The sequence below is a fragment of the Suncus etruscus genome, chromosome 17, assembly GCF_024139225.1.
Source record: "Suncus etruscus isolate mSunEtr1 chromosome 17, mSunEtr1.pri.cur, whole genome shotgun sequence".
Taxonomy (NCBI): Eukaryota; Metazoa; Chordata; class Mammalia; order Eulipotyphla; family Soricidae; genus Suncus; species Suncus etruscus.
Window position 1 is genome coordinate 28,482,334 of NC_064864.1, and position 5,911 is coordinate 28,488,244.

Genomic DNA, 5,911 nt, shown 5'->3' on the forward strand with positions numbered 1-5,911 from the left:
CATCTGTTGTTAGGTATCTGAGTAGTTTCCAGACTCTGACCATTGTAAATAGAGCTGCAATGAAAATAGATGGGCAGAGGGCATTTTGCATTGTGTTTCTGTGTTACTAAGATATATCCCTAAGAGTGGTATAGCTGGATCATATGAAATCTCAATTTTCCAGTTTTTTCAGAAGTTTCCATATTGTTTTCCATAAAGGCTGATGGACTAGACAGCATTCCCATCAGCAGTAAATGAGAGTTCATTTCTCTCCCACATCCCCACCAGCACTGATTGTTCTTGTTCTTTATGATGTGTGCCAGTCACTGTGGCATGAGATAGTACCTCATTGTTGTTTTGATTTGCATCTCCTTGACAATTAGTGACATGGAGCAATTTCCATGTGCCTTGTATACATCTGTATTTCTTATTTGAAGAAGTGTTTGTTCATTTCTTCTCATTTTTTGATGGGCTAAGATTTTTTTTCTTGTTCAGTTCTGTTAGTACCTTGTATATCTTAAATGTTAGCCCCTTTTCTGATGGGTTTTTGAGTAAGTAGTTTTTCCGAGTCACTATTTCCTTTGAGATTCTGATGTATCTCAGTTTTCTCATTCCTATTTTCATATCTTCTTGATTCTTATTTGTGGTTTGTTCAGTTCATTTGATTTTTTTTGTTGTTTTTCTTTTTGAATCCTGCATGTATCCTCCATATTGCATCTCCTTATCTGAGAGGTTAAATAGGCAGTCATCACTTTTCAGGTAATCAGAGCTACTATCTTCATTCTCTATGCATGGTGGATTTCTGCACTGTTTCCCCATTGTCACACTCGTAGTGTGGTGTTTTATTCATGTGCTGAGGTTCATTGACTAGGAGCTATGTGCACCCACTAAGCTGGGCAGCTGGCCTCCTCTGGCTCCTCCCTTCATGGGCAGGTTTAGCTCACCTCTGTTGACAAGCTGTCAGCAAGCTCTACTGGGTGGGGTGGGGCAGCAGCAGTGACGGGTCAAGATGGCACCAATGTTAAAATGCACAGAGTGGGCTGAGGTTTCAGTTTTTGCTTCTCTCACAGAGAAATGACAAGCAATGACTCAGTGATTCTCTCCTGACTGCCTTCGCCTATTAATTGTTCACTGCTAACCTCCTTCAGACCTATCCAATTGGGGAAGGAAATATGTCATGTGTGGTGATTTTACAGACATCTGAGTTGATTCCATGCCTTAGCTATTGAACTAAGTGTAGCAATGAGTAAAAAAGTATGCATACTGTTTTTTTTTTCAGTGAATATTTTTAAGACATTGGGGTAGATATCCAAAAGTGGAATTACTGGGTCATATTGCAACTCAGTTCTAAGTTTACTGAGAACTATTCAAAACACTTTCCATAGTGATTGAACCAGACAGCATCCCAGTATCAATCAATGAGGTTCGTTTCTCATCCGTTTCCTCCAGTACAGATTGGTCAGATTATGTTTTATGTGCCATTCTCACTAATGTGAGATTATATATCATTGGAGTCTTGATATGGATTTACTAATTATAAGCAAAACTAAGAACTTTTTCTTGTGTCTATTGCTGATTATCTTGTTTTCCTCTAAGAAGTGTCTGGTAATTTCTTCTCCCCGTTTTATAGGGTTTTAAACTTTGTTTTTGTTTATCTTTATTATTACTTTATATATTCTGGATATCACACTTTTATCTTAAGTGTTGAATATAAATATTTTTCCATTTAGTTAGCTGTTGTTTAATTTTAGTCTGTGTTTCTTTTACCATGCAGAAGCTATTTAATTTTATGTAATGCCATTTGTTTGTTTTTTATTTTGTTGCTTTTGTCAATGGTATAAGATCATTTAAGATGCTATTGAGGTCATTCTGATAATGTTTGCTTCAGTGTGCTTTATAATTTTAGATAATAAATAACGATAAAACCACTTAAATGACAATATTGTATTAAACATTCCTTTGGAGGTTTTGGGTCATACCCAGTAGCTCTGTGGTGGTTCTTTGTTTTTTCTTTTTTCTTCCTTCCTTCCTTCCTTCCTTCCTTCCTTCCTTCCTTCCTTCCTTCCTTCCTTCCTTCCTTCCTTCCTTCCTTCCTCTCTTTCTTTCTTTCTTTCTTTCTTTCTTTCTTTCTTCCTTCCTTCATTTCTTCTTTCTTTCTTTCTTTCTTTCTTTCTTTCTTTCTTTCTTTCTTATTCTTTCTTTCTTTCTTTCTTTCTTCCTTCCTTCCTTCCTTTTTTCTTCATTCTTTCCTTTCTTCCTTTCTTTCTTTCTTTCTTTCTTTCTTTCTTTCTTTCTTTCTTTCTTTCTTTCTTTCTTTCTTTCTTTCTTTCTTTCTTCCTTCCTTCCTTCCTTTTTTCTTCATTCTTTCCTTCCTTCCCTTTTTCCATTCTTTCTTTCTTTCTTTCTTTCTTTCTTTCTTCTTCTTTCTTTCTTTTTCTTTCTTTCTTTCTTTCTTTCTTTCTTTCTTTCTTTCTTTCTTTCTTTCTTTCTTTCATCTTTCTTTCTATCTTTCTTTCTTTCTTTTTTTCTTTCTTTCTCTTTTTTTTCTGGTGACACTCAGGGATTACTCCTAGCTATGCTCTCAGAAATTGCTCCTGGTTTGGGGACCATATGGAACACTGAGGATCAAAACAAGGTTTGTCCTGGGTCAGCCACATGCAAGGCAAATGCCCTACCACTGAGCTAAAGCTCTGGCCCCACACCCAGTTGTTCTTGAGCTTATTTCTAGTTTCATGCTCAAAAAATCACTTGGTGTACCACATGTGGTGGTACTCAGGGGACTTTCAGGAGGTGTGCCAAGGAATATAATCCTGCTGCCTTACCTATGTCATAAATCACTGGTATATGTGTATGTATGTATATATACCAGCATATATTCAGTTATGAAAAACATAAATGCAATAGACTCTACCACCTTATTTTATAGTTTATGCTGCATATAAAATTTCTTCACTGATATTTAATTTTAAGTAAGTCTTATTTTCTTACTTTCTAAGTAAGACTCAAGTTAACTATAATTGAGCATTTTTAATATATAGCCATGATTGGAGAGTGAGCTTTGGCTACAAGGACACTGTCAGAGTTAAGGTATAGATGATGATCATAATAAATTTATATAAAAAAAGACCTCTAAAGTCACCTTTGTTGAGCCTTTAGTTAGAAGTGAGAAATTTCCAAAAATGAACCCCTTAAAGTTGTGTATTACCGAAAAATTATAAGGATGCCTACTATAAAGCTGATATATACTTGTTTTTAAGACATTTGGACCTGTTTCAAACATAGAAAATATTAATAAAAATTTGGTGAGAGGAGCCATAGAGATAGCACAGCAGTAGGGTGTTTGCTTTGCAAGCGGCCAACTCAGGACCAATGATGGTTCGAATCCCTGCATCCCATAATGTCCCCCGTGCCTGCCAGTAGCAATTTCTGAGCTGAGATCCAGGAGTGACCCCTGAGCACTGACGGGTTAGCCCAAAACCAAGAAATCCCCCCCAAAATTTAGTGAGAATTTTACCCCTGAAATACACTCCTGATTAATATTTGTGAAATTTTAATTTGGTCTATTCTTACCTTTTTCAATACCAGATAGTAAAACTGTTAGTGAAGCATATGTCTCAGTTTGATAGTTCAGAAAAGAAAATACTCTGGAAAAGGATGTTCTGAAAAAATATCTAAGCTAATAATTTTGAAAGCAAGGTATATTTGGACTATATCATATATTGAGAATTTTGTAACAAAATTACTTAACAAATAAGTTATAGAGTAGACACCCGATTAAGAGAAACAATGTTAAAAATACAAAGTTAGGTCTAAAGCAATGAATGGGTCTAAAGATATAGTAGAGTAAAACTAAGTTTGAACACCAGAACCCTAAAATGTTTCCTTACAATGTCAGGAGTGAGCCCTTATTCTGACCGGGTGTGACCCAGAAGCCAAAAGTGAGAGAATAAATTGACTCCCATATATAGAAAACCAGAAACAGTGATTGCAAAAAACAATGGATATAAAAATCTCAAAGCATAAAAATTGAGAGACAGAAACAGTTTCAGTGCTGTAAGTTCTCTGAAAATGTTCTACAGGTGTTCTACAAGGATATATATACTAGTTAAAATCTACAAAGTATTTGTGAATTCTCCTTGATAATGTGAACTATTAGAAAGTTATTATCATGGATATCAAAAAAGCTTGCTTCCCCCTTAACCTTTCACTAAATCATCTTCTCTATCACATTTCTTGTGATATTGATGACCCGGTATTATAAATCAAAATTAATTCCTACAGTTGTCTTGAAATATAGCTTTGATTTTTTTTTCTAAAATCTAGCTTAAAAGCTGAAATATTCCAATTTTCCCATTCATTGGCCTGTCAGTCTTTCAGAAAGAACCTCTTGTTCTTATGAACAGAAAGCATTTCAAGGAACTCCTTCAAAAAATAAGTACAGTTGATTTCACCACTAGAAATGAACTATCGCATGAGTAATGAAGAAATGAAATGAGCAATTTGGGGTCTCATTGAACTGTCAAGGGAGTCTGAACTAGGATCTGAAAGATCAGGAAAAAATAAGCACAATCTTTTTCTTAAAGATGAGAAATGTTATACTCCTTGAGAATTCTCCTCATTTAGTTTGCTTATTTCACTTTGTAGCTAGAACGAACACCCCAAACAGTGGCCATCTTGACCACTAAAGTCTTTGGACAAGTCTCTCATAACATTTATAATGACAAAATGTAAGCAAGCTTCTTTGGTTACAATTTTATAGAAATTTGAAAAGTGCTCTTCAACCAACTCTTTGGCTTTGGAAAATTCAGCATTTTGAGATTTAATTCTTCTGTTAAATGAAAAAAATAACATTTTCATCGTAAATCAACTTTATTATAAAATGACTACAGAGAATACTTGGTACTGCCCACAGGATAGCATAGTTGCATAAGCAATTACTAATTGCTTATGTAAAGGTTTTATTTTTCTTTAGTAATCTATTGGCAGTGATAAAACAGTGGTGAGGATTATATGAATTTGGCGTTTGGTTCCTTTCTTTAACTAGAATTAACCAACTGAAATTTATTTCTGATCAATAAAGATGTCTTTATTTGTGAGACAATTTTAAGAATCATCATAACTCTAGCTTTTAAAAAAATCATGAAATTCCTACTAATAGCTTGTTTTTGTTTTTTGTTTTAAATATGGAATGCTTCATGAATTTGCATGTCATCCTTGCGCAGAGGCCATGCTATTCTTCTCTGTTTCATTCCAATTTTAGTATATGTGCTGCCGAAGTGAGCACACTAATAGCTGTTTTTATAAAGCTTTAGCAGATGTTTTGAAAGGTCAAGATGGCTTTAGATCTCCAGGCCTCAGTTCATAAAATGTAATTTCATATTGTGACTATAATAATCTTATCTGAAATAGTGCTCTGTAAAAAGAGTTATCAATTTTCTTGAAATAATTAATCATGGAGGGCACTCTTAGCCATTCTAATTGAGCCAGGTCTGAGACCTTAGGCCAAAATATCTGAGAGCTCATAACCAAGGGAGTGGGATAAAACTTGTGTAACTGGCTTCTTAGTCATCAATTCTTATTTCTAGATGACTAATACGGCCAACTCTTACTACTTTTCAACACAAGTCAATTTCTACCTCCTTCTTCTTGTAAATAATATTACTATAATCATCACTGCCAGTGTCTTTTTGTTTTGTTTTTTTTGTTTGTTTGTTTTGTTTTGTTATTGGGCCACACCCTGCAGCGCTCAGGGGTTACCCCTGGCTCTATACTCAGAAATCGCTCCTGGCAGACTGAGGGGACCATATGGGATGCCAGGATTCGAACCACTGATCTTCTGAATGTAAGGCCAACGCCTTACCTCCATGCTATCTCTCTGGCCCTTCACTGCCAGTGTCAAAGTGTAGGAAAATGTGCATTCCTCCCTATGCAT

The 5,911-nt window shown here is 35.2% G+C and overlaps 1 non-coding gene across 1 annotated transcript; it reads right to left on the reverse strand.

Annotated features, from left to right (window-relative positions):
* Nucleotides 1-5,156: 5,156 nt before the first annotated feature.
* Nucleotides 5,157-5,263, reverse strand: LOC125995353 (U6 spliceosomal RNA). The gene has a single exon (XR_007490893.1). It is a non-coding gene; the product is annotated as a U6 spliceosomal RNA (small nuclear RNA).
* Between the last annotated feature and the right edge of the window lie 648 nt (nucleotides 5,264-5,911).